The following is a 14,740-nucleotide window of genomic DNA, read 5'->3' on the forward strand; positions in this document are numbered from 1 at the left end:
CCTACCAACCCGAGGAACTGCCGCACTTCTTTTACGCTGGAGGGGCTTGGCCATTCCTTAATTGCGGTGATCTTATCAGGGTCGGGAGCCACTCCGTCAGCGCTCACCACGTGTCCCAGGTACTGCACCTTTGGTTTCAGGAGGTGACACTTGGAGGGTTTCACCTTTAGGCCGTAACTCGCCAGAGCTTCGAACACTTCCGCCAGGTGTTTCAGGTGGTCCTCATACGTCTTGGAATATACGATGACATCGTCCAGGTACAACAGGACCGTCTCGAAGTTTCTGTGGCCCAGACAACACTCCATTAGTCGTTGGAAGGTTCCTGGTGCGTTGCAGAGTCCGAACGGCATGCAGGTGAACTCGCTAAGTCCCATCGGGGTGGTGAATGCAGTCTTCTCCCGGTCCGCCTCTGCTACAGGAACCTACCAGTACCCGCTAGTGAGATCCAAGGTAGAGAAGAAGTTAGCAGATCTTAAAGCAGCCAATGACTCCTCTATCCTTGGTAAGGGGTACGCATCCTTGTGTGTGATACGGTTGATTTTCCGGTAATCTACACACATCCTCATGGTGTTGTCTTTTTTTCTGACTAAGACTAGTGGAGCTGCCCAGGGGCTACAGCTATCCCTGATCACCCCAGCCTCCTTCATGTCTCTAAGCATCCCCTTGGCGTGTTGGTAGTGGGCAGGGGGTACGGGTCGATACCTCTCTTTTATAGGAGGATGGTCTCCCGTGGGGATGTGGTGTTCTACCCCCTTGACTCGCCCGAAGTCTAACGGGTGTTTACTGAACACTCTCTCGTACTCCTGAACCACCCGATAGACTCCTTGTTTCTGGTGTGAGGGAGTGGAGTCAGTACCCAGATGTAGTTGCTGACACCAGTCCTCCATGTTTTTCTTAGAGCCGTTACCTTCCTCCGGGTGAGATGGAGGCAAGGGTTCCACAGATTGTATAGAATTTTGGTTAATGGTATATAACTTGGCTAGCGTGGCATACCGGGGCAGGTACACTTCCCTCTCCCCGATATTTATTATGCGAACGGGCACCCTCCCATGGCGTACATCAACCACCCCCCGTGCTGTCAAAATGGTGGGCCTACTGTCTGAGTAAACTGGTTCTACCATTGCCTGGTAATCCCTACCTCTCAGACCAATAGCTGCCCGGCACCAAATCATCATTTCACTTTTTGGGGGCATGGCAATAGGAAAAGGGTCACACATTCTTACGCTACCAATCTCACCGCCGGAGAGTTCCACCTGTTGCCGTCGCATCAGTGCCCGGATCTCTTTCTGGAGCACCCGCTGCTCGCCGGAGCTGGCGTTCTTGGCAACCTGCTGTAAAAGGAAAATCACCTCTGCAAGACAATTTTCAATTACATTAGTTCCTAGAGTTATTTTTGGGTGACTCTCATGTTTGTCAATATCTACAATGATCAGTCCCTGTGCTGCCAGTTCGACTCTACCGATTTTGATGGTCACCTCTTTAAATCCGATCTGTGGCACGGGCTGGCCATTGCTGGCGATGATACTCAAGTCGTCGTCAGGGTAGCGGGTAATATCCGAGTCATTCCAGTACTGCTTAAAGAGCACGTACGGGATGGTGGTGACCTGTGACCCAGTGTCCAGTAGGGCACTCATGGGAATGCCATCCAGTACCACAGGCAAGACTGGACGTCCTCCCACATATCTGTCGCGCCAGTTCGATGGGCCTGGTGATCTTTTTCCTGGGGGTTGGCCCTCTACCCCAGGTTGTGCCCGTTTAAAGAACAGTACCTTGCCATATGTCCGGGTTGATTGCAGCGGCGGCAGATGGGTTGTCCGTCCTCGCTGTATCGGTCGCTGGGTCTTCCTCTGGCCGGTGGGGTCCTCCTTGGTCGACGCCACGGGATGTCCTCCGGTCCGGATGCCAGCTGGATCTTCCCTGGGGTGGAAACCTGTAAAGACTGCACAGTTCGGGTTAGCGCAGCAACGCTCTTAGCTAGCTCTTGGACCTGATGGTGTAGGTCTGGAGCCGGGTCATTGTCCAAAGCCTGCGCATCAGCTCCCACAGGCCCTGCCGACAAGGGCGCCGCCTCCTGGTGGTAAGTAATAGCTGGGCGCCTGTGGGTCATAACGCCACCCGGTGCCGGTTCTCGGAGCACCCGGATGGCTCTGTCCTTGAACTGTGCAAAGCCCAGATGGGGATCCTGTAAGGCCATCGCCCGCAACTGGGTTCGGTGGGCATTACAATACAGTCCCTCTATAAATTGTTCAGTCAACAAACAGCCTGTCCTCGTTTCCCACTCCATCAGGGTCGGTCTGCTTAATGGCCCTCAGGGCCTCTTGTAGGTTTAGTGCATAGTCCCTTATACTCTCATGCACTCGCTGCTTGCACCCGTAGAATCTAAGCTTAATCTCGGCTGAGGTGCGGGTATCAAAGGTATCCTTCAGCCGGGTTAGTATCCCTGCGACAGTCTTCTTCCCAGGTGGCCAGGATTTTACTTCCCTTTTAGCTGCCCCGGTTAGTTGGGCCACCAGGATGCTCACTTTTTGCTCTTCTGTGAGGGGGTACACCTGGAAGAGGCTATCCAGCTTTTCTCTAAAGTCATGCAGGGTATGTGACTCCCCTGAGTACTGGGGTAGCCAAGCTGCTCCCGGGATATAGGGCATGGTGAAGGGCATAACTGCAGCAGCGGTGGCGCTGGCGGGGGTTGAGGCAGTGAAGCTCTCCTCCGTATCCGACATCTTCCTCCCCCCTAGTGGACCGTGGCCTACCTTGCGATGATCCTGTTCCGTAGGCCGCGGCTCCGCAGTAGATCGTCAGGGTTGAGGACCTTCCGTCGCGCTCCGGTGACGTCGGCGTCTGCTGGGCTCCTTCCAGGACCTTACGCAACGTCCGGACGTGAGGCGGGGCTTCAGTTCTCGCGCGCTTTCGAAGTCCACGCCCCTCTTCTTCCCGCGCAGCGTCCTCAAGATGGCGTCCAATGGCGGGAAAACTCCACGGATGGCGGGAAGAAGGCCGAAGATGGCGCCGGATGGCGGGAAAACTTCGCGGATGGCGGGAAGAAGGCAGAAGATGGCGCCGGATGGCGGGAAACCTCACCACTGGTAAGTTTGAACAGTCTTTGCTTTTCAGGCATGCAGTACCCGGTGGTTGCGGGCACGAAATCCTGCCGACTACGCCAAAGTTGACGCGCCCCTGGGCCTGCTGTGTCGCGCAGCGTCTCGCGCACGGGGGCTTACCCGGAACCGGATCAGATGAGGGTTGTAGCCTCCGAGTGGCGGGGACCCGGTCCGTGCCCAGGGAGTCAGACTCAGTGTGTGGCAGTCTTGATAGATGTTATTTGAGTGTCGACTACGCCACCCGTTGATTTGCAGCTATGGAGCTGCCGCTGCAGGGCAGACCGCTGAGGCCGGTGTAGAATTGTGCAGCGTGATAGTATAACCCCCAACGGGAGGGGTATGGCCTCAGGGCAGCCGACGTGGAAGATGGGGGTAGCAGGAACCACTCAGAGACGGTGCGGTGTAATTCAGGGTCTTTACTGGTAACAACGATAGACCCTCCCGGAGTACTTGCTAGCGAACGGGGCCTGGTCAGTCCTTGAGCAGATGGGATCTCCCCTGGCCAGGCGGAGTTGTAGGCCTCCCAAACTGACTGTACTCTTCTGGCTACCTTGCTAGAAGCGGATATAAGTAGCCCACGTCCCTGAGTGTACCGTGTGGTGCTCACCCGTATGGCCGGTGACTCGGGGCCTTCTATTGGCTTCCGCTCCACGATGGCGGTGCTGGTCCCACACGTGTGACCATGCCTTCGGGTTTCTGGGCCTGAGGACCTGAAATCCCCTGCCGGTCGGCTTCTGCTGCTGGGTAAGAGTTAGTCCCCACAGCCTCGGACGCCGGGTCCGGTAAGAAAGCTTCTCAGTCAGGGCGAGCTCTGCAGCTGCCAGCCCCTGACTCGTAGTAGTATTGCTCCCACTGAGCTCCTGCTGTTTCTTCCTATGACTGTTTCTTGTCTCTACTCTCCTTGACTCCTCACCCTGCTTCAGCCCCGGGTTTATATAGGGGAAGTTCTTCCCCTCCCAAGACTGGGCAGGAGGTATGCACAGGATCCCTGACCAAAGGACCTCCCACCTGCTCTCAGACATAACATCTCTATCACTGTGGCAACCAGATCCCTGGGGTGTCACATACCCACTTCTGCTAACTGGTAGGTTCCTTTTTATAAGATTTCAGGATCTGCCACCATTCCCTCTCCTAATCCTCCTCCCCTTCCCGTCCTATTTTTCCCATGTTGTACTCCCTTTAAGCACTTTTTCATGACTAATTGGTTTGATTTGATCATGTTTGGTCACATCTGTATTATTTATACATGTCTATATGATACTTACTGCCATTTTTATTTTTGTAGTACACCGATGAAGGTCTAATGTGACCGAAACGTCTGTTGTTTATTTTTCTGCACTACTTTATTGAAAACTATAAAAGAACCCATGAGTCTTCTGAGTGCCAGGTTACTTCTCTACTAACTCACTGACCTGCGCTCCTGTTCCTCATGAACTGCACGTGGTAATCCGGAATGATGATGCAGTGATGAATTCAACAGATTTATTTACAGTTCTTGATGAGGTGAGATGAGGGAAAGTGAAGGATGAGGAAAGGGTAGGAATTGTAGGTATTAGAAGCGCCAGGTAAAGTGGTAACAAGAGAATCCTTTCTCCAGTCCTGCAGCATGAGTAGTCAAGATGGATGTGAAGAAGAAGAAGGAAGTGCTGAGCAGGAGATAGGAGGAGTTACAGACCGAAGGGGTTTGTGGGTAAAACACAAGAATAATATATGTTATAACATACAGTATTATAACTACGGCCAGTAGATGGCAGCAAAGTACAACAATACAATAATCATGTAACATTAGGTAATGCCCCAAATGTCTGAAAGTATTTTCAAATAAAAAGCTGGACAGCACACTCCCCGTCTGAAATCCCTGGATTTCACTATATTAACAGTCTTGAGGTGGGGGTGTTTTCCTGAAGTACTGAGGGATACCTCAACCTGAAAGACAAACAATGCATGCAATGCAACAATAACATATAACAAACAAGGTAGACGAATGTCTATAACAGTTCCTGAAGCAATCCAAAGGATGCCCATCTTCAGATTGGAGAAGCCGCACTAGGTCAAACTGTCTCCAACCCAATTGTAATCCAGTGGTTACAGTTCCTGGTTGCAATCAGATGAGTGTTTTTAGCAGTCCAAAAGTTTCTTGAAAGTTCCAAGTTCAAGTTCCAGATGTGTTGGCGCAAACAAACCTTGTCCATCTGGAGAAGTGTTCAAATTGCTGTCAGCCCAAGCCAACCTTCTCTTTGGTAATGGGGGTGCTGACATCAGGACGGATCTCTGGGTCAACGTCCGGATCCTGAAGACTGAAGCTGCCTTCAACAGCAGTCTCTTCACACTGGCCGCAAAGGAACCCCGGTCCTTTTAACCAAGAAGAGTTTGCGAGGGCACCAACAGACACTGGCCTAGTAGCAATGTCAGCAGGGTTAAGATGTGATGGAACATACTTCCATTGCTCAGGTTTAGAGGATTTCCTGATCCTTTCAACGCGGTTACTGACATAGACATAGAAGCGTTTTGTCTGGTTGTATATGTAGCCCAGAACAACCTTGCTGTCTGTGTAGAATCTTGTGTCATCCACCTGAATAGCTAGTTCATTCTGTATGAAGTCTGCAATCTCGATGGCTAGTACAGCTCCACAGAGCTCAAGTCTGGGTATGGTGTGTTCAGGTTTAGGAGCCAGTTTAGCCTTTCCAAATAGAAATCCAACATGGGCTTCATTGTTAGAGTCTATAACCTTCAAATAGGCAACAGCTGCAATTGTTAGAACCCTCCTGTTAGTTTTTGCTATCTTGTGTTTTGCGGTCACGTGACCAGCTGCCTATATATTCCAGCTCCGCCCTTCTGGCTTTGCTGGACTTCAGTGTTTTTTGCCTGTCTCTCTAGCCAGGTGCTTCGGTGCCTATCTGTCTAGTTTGCTTGGTCCTCTGGGGCCTCTAGTACTTTTTGTCAGTTTGTCTTTTTGCTCTGCAACAACTTCTGTTAGGAGGTGTCCCATTTTTGTCCCAGTCCTTAGTTCTTTTAGGGACCCCTCCCTTTATTCTATATGTCTCCGTTCAGACTAGCCGAGGATGAAGGCGGGTCTGTTCACAAGGAACAGGCTGCCCGCTACATTGTAGGGATTCAGCTTAGTCTTACTGTAGGGACAGCTTTTCCCATTCTTTCCTTAGTTTATGTTGCAGATCATAACTTCGGACTCCAAGATTAAGTCTTGGAGTCCGAAGTGCTATGATAAATGTTGTAATGGTCGCATTGCGGCTGTGGAAAAAGGGGAATTACCTGTACCTATTCAAGATTTTTGTAGGGTTTTTTCGGAGGAGGAGTCGCAAGTTTTACCTCCTCATAGGGATTATGATTGCACCATTGAGTTTGTTCCAGGTGCTACTCTTCCCAAAAGTCGCTTGTTTAATCAGACTATCCCTGAAAGAAAGGCATTGGAGGAGTACATACAGACTAGCCGGCTGCTGGTCACATTAGACCTTCTAAGTCGCCTGTGGCAGTCGGATTCTTCTTTGTTAAAAAAAAGGACGGCGGTTTGCGTCTATGTCTGGATTTTCGTGAAATTAATAAGAGTACCATATGCAATTCCTACCCATTGCCGTTAATTCCTGATTTGTTTAACCAGTTAGTGGGGGCCAAGTGGTTCTCAAAAATTGATCTCCGAGGGGCATACAATTTGTTACATGTGAAGGAGGGTGATGAATGGAAAACTGCTTTTAACACTCCGGTAGGTCATTTTGAGAATCTGGTTATGCCTTTTGGTCTTACCAATGCACCTGCATTTTTTCAGAATCTTATTAACGACATCCTAAGATCTTTGATTGGTAAGAATGTGGTTGTTTATTTGGATGACATTTTGATTTAGTCCCATTGGCAGAGTGTACATAAAGTTTTGCAGTTATTGAGTGATAATTCACTTTTTGCTAAGCTGGAGAAATGTGAGTTCCCTGTGCAGAAAATTAGTTTTTTGGGCTACATTGTCTCCAGCGAGGGCTTTGAGATGGACCCTGTGAAGGTTCAGGCTGTGCAGGAATGGCCTAGGCCTATTGGTTTGAAATCTATACAAAGGTTTTTGGGTTTTGCCAATTATTACAGGAAATTCATTAAGAATTTTTCTGTAATTGTTAAACCTCTAACCGATCTCACCAGGAAAGGTGCGAATACGACCCAGTGGACTACTGAAGCCATTGAAGCGTTTGAGTATCTCAAAGAGAGGTTCAGTTCTGCCCCTATCCTTATACAGCCTGATGAGACCAAACCTTTTTTGGTCGAAGTCGATGCTTCATCAGTGGGGGTCGGAGCAGTTTTGTCTCAGGAGAACAAGGGTGGATGGAGTACATCCTTGTGCCTTCTTTTCGAAAAAAAATTCGGAAACCGAACTGAATTATGATGTTGGAAATCGGGAGTTTCTGGCTATCAAACTTGCGTTTGAACACTGGCATCATTTTTTGGAAGGCGCTAGATTTCCTATTCAGGTTTTCACAGATCATAAGAATTTGATCTATCTGGATGCTGCCAAGCGCTTGAATGCCTGTCAAGCTAGGTGGGCACTTTTTTTTTTTCGGTTTCATTTTTCTGTTACCTATATCCCTGGTACTAAGAATGTTAAAGCCGATGCTTTATCTCGCAACTTCTCTCCTACGGTCGGTGCCGAGGAGCAGGAGAGCATTTTGCAGAAAGGAGTTGTGGTGGCGGCATTGGACTCTGATTTGGAGAATGGGATTCTGAATGCTCAAGATGATGCTCCATCTAACACTCCCCATGGGAGGTTGTTCGTGCCTAGAGCCTTTAGGAAAGATTTGTTTGTGGAGTGTCATGAGTCTCGGTTGGCAGGTCATCCAGGAGTTTCGGAGACCAAGAGACTTATCAGTCGCAGTTTTTGGTGGCCTGGATGGCAGAAGGAAGTCATCAAGTGGGTGCGTCAGTGTACTGTGTGTGCCAGGTCAAAGGCTTCACATACTCCTGCTGCGGGGTTGCTTTGCCCTCTGGAGGTTCCTAGTGCGCCTTGGACGCATCTCTCTATGGATTTTATTACTGATCTTCCTGTGTCTGAGGGTTTTACTGTCATCTGGGTGGTCGTAGACCGTTTTAGTAAGATGTGTCATTTGGTTCCATTCATTAAGTTGCCCTGCGCCAAGACACTCGCTAAGGCGTTTGTTAAGGAGATTGTCAAGCTCCATGGCGTTCCCACGGATATTGTTTGTGATAGAGGACCTCAGTTTGTGGCTCGCTTTTGGCGTGCTTTTTGTGACTGGTTGGGAGTTCATTTGTCATTTTCGTCTGGTTATCATCCTGAGTCTAATGGACTGGTTAATCTGTAGGACCTTACACAGCTCCTTCATTACCTTGCTCATGAATAGGGTCCCTTGATCGGTTAGTATTTCCTTCGGCAGACCGGTCCTGGTGAATATATTGACAAGTTCTCTGGCTATGTACTTAGTCAATGAGTTCCTTAGCGGTACCGCTTCTGGATACCAGGTCACATAGTCCATGACCACCAGAATGTATTGGTGGCCCCGGACTGATTTGACTAAGGGCCCCACTAGGTCCATTGCAATCCTCTCAAAGGGGACCTCTATCACAGGTAGTGGGATTAGTGGGCTACGGAAGTGGGAAGACGGAGTGGTTAACTCGCAGGTGGGGCAGGACCTACAATAGTTTATAATTTCTCGGTAACACCCTGGCCAATAAAACCTTCTCAACATCCTCTCCTGAGTTTTCTCGACCCCTAGGCGTCCCCCCAGAACATGTGAATGGGTCATATCTAATACCCTCCGTCGGTAGGGCCCCGGCACTAACAGCTGTTCCACTATCTCACCGCCCCTTAGTTTGGCCACCCGATAGAACAACTCCCCCTGAACTGCAAAGTGGGGGAACCTGGTGTCGGCCCCCGGCTCTTGAGCAACCCCATTACATACAGTAACCTGGTCAAACGCCCCCTTTAAGGTCAGGTCCCGAACTTGAGCAGTCCCAAAGTTCTCTCTGGACACATCTAATTCAGGAAGCTCGGCCTCGTCGGTCACCATCTCACCCTCATTGCCAGCAAGGATGCACAGTGGGAACTCATCCACTTGAGACTTCATCGGGGGCTCTTACCTAGGGACCAAGCTTTGGCCCATGCTACATAGTCCGGTTCCCTTTCCCCACAAGTCCCAAAACGAAGAAAAATCACATCCTAGTAATACGGGATATATCAGGTCCTTTACCACCCCGACCTCGTGGGAATGGGCACCACACTCTTTTCCCACTGTCACTGTGGCCACGGGGTAGTGCTTGGCATCCTCATAGATTTACCGAACGCCCACAGATTTGGTAGGGACCAACTGGTGGGGAAGGGTAGCTCTGATTAAGGTCACCAGACTCCCAGAGTCCAACAACAAAAAACAGGGATCCAGCAACAAACATCCAAATGAGAATCTGAATGTGTATTAAAACTTCATGTTTATTAGAATTCCTTTAAAATCATGCTGTTAAAATTGTGGATCCAAGGGATTACGCGTTTCGAAAAAAATATCCTTAGTCATAACCATGTCTCAGACAAATATGGTGCCAGAACCTCTGCCCACTGTTCTGGTGGAAGTCAATCCCGATCAGCCACCCTCTCAAAGACTGTCAGAAAGGCTTCTACATCATCCCAGGGGTCATCTTCTGCATGGCCCATCTTACCGCCTTCCTGACGTGTGAGTCATCAGTCGGCCCAGGGGGTGGTGCGGTTGCTCTACCCTGGATGGCATCCGCCAGAAACTGTATCTTCTTTTGCTGCTCCCGCTGGTGCTGCTGCTGCGCCTTTGGCTACAACTGTTGCAGCAAGTTTGGTCGTCTCCTGTTGAGCTTGTTGCTGCTGTAGCTCCCGATGCTGCTGTAATTGCTGTAGGTGCTGCTGGTGTTGCTGCGCTTGGCTCTGGACTAAATGCTTAATAAGCTCCTCCATGTTTCCGGACATCTGTGGCTGGCTGACGGCCTTCACCCAGGACATCCACCGTTCTCTATGGCAGGTACAAGTGTTCCTAGAATCTTGCCCGTATTCTCCACCAATTGTGGTAAAGCGACTTGCTAGGCTTTCCAGAGGCAGACACAGGACACACGGTTCGGGTTAACTTCCTGCTGGTTTATTGTATGGCATAAACTCCAGCAGCGTTCCACAAAAATAAACAGGCCCTCTCTGGGTTAACGGGAAAACAAAAGATAAAGTATAGCAGAGTCCATTAGCGAGGCTTTGCCCACTCAAAGCAGCACAGTGAAGTGCCCCAAACACCAGTCCTTCGGTGTTGCTCTCTGGCAAACACAGCCTGGAAAATTCACTCTCCAGACCACACACTACAGAAAAAAAACAGTGACTGAGCATTTAAGCTTGCTCAGCTACACCCTGAGGGGACATAGGGTGAATGACCTCCCACCCTCTTTGCCATTCACATAAAACCACACCCTTTAGGAATTAACCGCAACATATAACATGCTGGAGGAAAGTTTGTAGGTTTCAGTTCTCACAAGCTAGCAGCTGGAGTGACACATACCTCCTCTTGCATATAACACCAGTGACTCTGTCACAGGGTGCAGAATACTGTTTAAGGGAACTTTGTGGGGACAATACTGTGTGAGGGGGCTGTGTGAGCATATCGTTCTGTGTGGACATAATACTGTGTAGTGAGGCTTTGTGGGGATGTCATTCTAGGTGCCGGGCCGTGTGGTACATCATATTGTATTAGTAACTGTTGATCAAAATACAAGGGCTGAATAACAGGAGCAGTATGATTTCCGCTTTATATACAATTGATAAAAATCAGTACATTTTATGGTTTTGATTAGCTGCTACAGGTAAGAATGCATGCTACAAGAAGCCCTATTGTATGACAATTGAAAAGCACTACAATCAGCGTCGGACTGGGGAGACTGGGGCCCACCCTACAGCTAGATGCAGATACCTGTTAGCCTTTATCCCCGTTATAGTGGAACCTCGACTGTAAAACACAGGCGGCTCCTGCACATCTACTGTGCGCACAGCACAACTGGGATGTACAATTACGGTAGTTTGCATTAAAGGGCTTCTTTGGTGAAAACAAGTTATCACCGATCCATGGGCTCCTCAGGATTGGTGATAACTTAATGATCGTTTGGGTCCGACCATTGGAAACCGCACTGATCAGAATTGGGAAGTTTTATCCCTGACAGGACACTTTTATCCCCATTTTAAAATGCAGCGGCAGGTGGGATGTCTGACCGCAGATCCATTCATTCTCTTTGGGGCTTCCAGAAAAAAACAAGAGCAGCGCTCGCAGCCATTGAGGGAATGAATGGATCAGTGCTGAAGTCGCACATGCTGCTCCAGTCTAGTGGGGATAAAAGCTCCACATTCTACCAATCGGTGCGGGTCCCAGCAGTCAGACCCCCACCAATCAATACCTTATCACTTATCCTTTGGAGAGGTGATTACTTGTTTTCACAGTAGATTTGATGTAAGTGCATCTTGTTCCAAGTATTTAATCACAAATCTAAATAAAGATTATTCTCCTAATTAATATCTGAGAGAACAATTGACTGCTATACACAACACAATCCACTTTTTCAAGACCAATAATACCACATTCAAGGGAGAACTAACGCGACACTGTGACCAGACCACATATTACCAGCATAAAGCGACCGAATAATCCCACGTAGAAGGGAGAAATACAGCCACACCGTGACCAGACCACATATTACCACCACATAGTGACCGAATAATACCACATATTGTATAAGGGACAAATATCGCCACACCATGACCAGACCAGATTTTACCAGCATATAGCGACCAAATTATTCCACATAGAAGGGAGAACTACCGTCACACCGTGAGCAGACCACATATGATCACCACATAGTGACCGAACAATACCACATACTGTAAAAGGGAGAAATATCGCCACACCATGACCAGACCAGATATTACAAACATATAGTGACCAAATAATTCCACATACAAGGGAGAAATACCACCACACCATGTCCACACCACATAGTGACCAAATAATAACACATACAGGGATAAATACCACACCATGACTGGACCAGATATTACAACATAGTGACCGAATATTACAATACTGATCATTAATGAAATGTCCTCGGACGCACATTCAGTTGAAACCAGTGGGCCCCCTCTACGTCCTGCTCAGGGTCCTGCCAAGGACCCTGGCCCACTGGATAATCGTCCAGTGTCCCGGTGCTCCAGTCAGACCCTGTTTGCCCACCAAACTCATCCATTTAAATGTCTGATTTTAGAGTTTGCATTGTGTTCCTTTTCTTTGCTTATAAAAACGTAATAATTATAGTCTATGGACCTTTTCTGATGCTGATGGTTCACAAAAGAAATTTGAGACATGTTTGATTGTAATCTGATTTGCAGATAAAACTGGCCCATTCAAATGATTGGATTGTCAAAAAAAAGATACATTTGCATCCTTGTTCTGTATGTTTTTCACTGACTAATGTTAGAAGTTTGTGAACCTTCATCACTTTTTTTCTCTCATCAATAGGTGGCAGAAAATGTCATTTTTCAACATGAGGAGAGAAAACTTCCTTCCATCACTTTACCTGATGGGCCCATGTGTCAGATCAGCACAGAAGCAAATAGGCAGCAATTGCTTATTTTTAACTCCTCTTTAGCTCATAATGTGGAGTAACATTGTGTGGATCAGACACACAAAAACTCTGTTCAAAGGTCGGCTTAGGGTTTACTTCATGTACACACAAATTGCCAAAGGCAAATAGAGATCCCTTAATAAAGACCGAAATATAAAACATAACTTTTATTTTGATTATTAGATATACAGTTATATGAAAAAGTTTGGGCACCCCTATTAATCTTAAGCTTAATGTTTTATAAAAATTGGTGTTTTTGCAACAGCTATTTCAGTTTGATATATGTAATAACTGTTGGACACAGTAATGCTTCTGCCGTGAAATGAGGTTTATTGTACTAACAGGAAATGTGCAATCTGCATTCAAACAAAATTTGACAGGTGCATAAGTATGGGCACCTCACCAGAAAAATGACATTAATATTTAGTAGATCCTCCTTTTGCAAAAATAACAGCCTCTAGTCGCTTCCTGTAGCTTTTAATGATTTCCTGGATCCTGGATGAAGGTATTTTTGACCATTCCTCTTTACAAAACAATTCCAGTTCAGTTAAGTTTGATGGTCGCCGAGCATGGACAGCCCTCTTCAAATGATCCCACAGATGTTCAATGATATTCAGGTCTGGGGACTGGGATGGCCATTCCAGAACATTGTAATTGTTCCTCTGCATGAATGCCTGAATAGATTTGGAGCGGAGTTTTGGATCATTGTCTTGCTGAAAGATCCATCCCCTGCGTAACTTCAACTTTGTCACTGATTCTTGAACATTATTGTCAAGAATCTGATGATACTGAGTGGAATCCATGCGTCCCTCAACTTTAACAAGATTCCCGGTGCCGGCATTGGCCACACAGCCCCAAAGCATGATGGAACCTCCACCAAATTTTACTGTGGGTAGCAAGTGTTTTTCTTGGAATGCTGTGTTTTTTTGCCGCCATGCATATCACCTTTTTGTATGACCAAACAACTCAATCTTGGTTTCATCAGTCCACAGTACCTTCTTCCAAAAAGAAATTGGCTTCTCCAAATGTGCTTTTGCATACCTCAGCCGACTCTGTTTGTGGCGTGCTTGCAGAAACGGCTTCTTTTGCATCACTCTCCCATACAGCTTCTCCTTGTGCAAAGTGCGTTGTATAGTTGACCGATGCACAGTGACACCATCTGCAGCAAGTTGATGCTGCAGCTCTCTGGAGGTGGTCTGAGGATTGTCTTTGACTGATCTCACCATTCTTCTTCTCTGCCTTTCTGATGTTTTTCTTGGCCTGCCACTTCTGGCCTTAACAAGAACTGTCCCTGTGTTCTTCCATTTCCTTACTATGTTCCTCACAGTGGAAACTGACAGGTTAAATCTCTGAGACAGCTTTTTCTATCCATCCCCTGAACAACTATGTTGAATAATCTTTGTTTTCAGATCATTTGACAGTTGTTTTGAGGAGCCCATGATGCCACTCTTCAGAGGAGATTCAAACAGGAGAACAACTTGCAAGTGGCCACTTTAAGTAGCTTTTCTCATGATTGCATACACCTGGCTATGAAGTTCAAAGCTCAATGAGGTTACAAAACCAAAAAAAGTGCTTTAGTAAGTCAGTAAAAAGTAGGTAGGAGTATTTAAAACAAGAAAATGATAAGGGTGCCCACACTTATGCACCTGTCAAATTTTGTTTGAATGCAGATTGCACATTTTCTGTTAGTACAATAAACCTCATTTCAAGGCAGAAACATTTCTGTATCCAACAGTTATTACATATATCAAACTGAAATAGCTGTTGCAAAAACACCAATTTTTATAAAACATTAAGCTTAAGATTAATAAGGGTGCCCAAACTTTTTCATATAACTGTAATAACGGAAAATATAACACACACTTAAAATCACACAGTACTGGATGTTTCTGATAATTCAGCGCTGGGTTATATGAGCCATAACTATTAAAGTGCTTGTGCTTCTGTTATGGCAGTTGTGTATCGAGGGCTTATTTGTCTAATATATTATTCTTCAGAATAAATCACCACCAATAGTGAGTCCTCAATAT

At 47.2% G+C, this 14,740-nt stretch overlaps 1 long non-coding RNA gene across 1 annotated transcript in view; it reads right to left on the reverse strand.

Annotated features, from left to right (window-relative positions):
- The window catches only part of LOC141156559 (uncharacterized), an 810,169-nt gene that overhangs the window by 241,460 nt on the left and 553,969 nt on the right, over positions 1-14,740 (reverse strand). The window lies entirely within an intron of this gene.

This window comes from Phyllobates terribilis, unplaced genomic scaffold (genome assembly GCF_046119375.1).
Source record: "Phyllobates terribilis strain yellow unplaced genomic scaffold, ASM4611937v1 Scaffold_8__6_contigs__length_399053987, whole genome shotgun sequence".
In the NCBI taxonomy this organism is placed as follows: Eukaryota; Metazoa; Chordata; class Amphibia; order Anura; family Dendrobatidae; genus Phyllobates; species Phyllobates terribilis.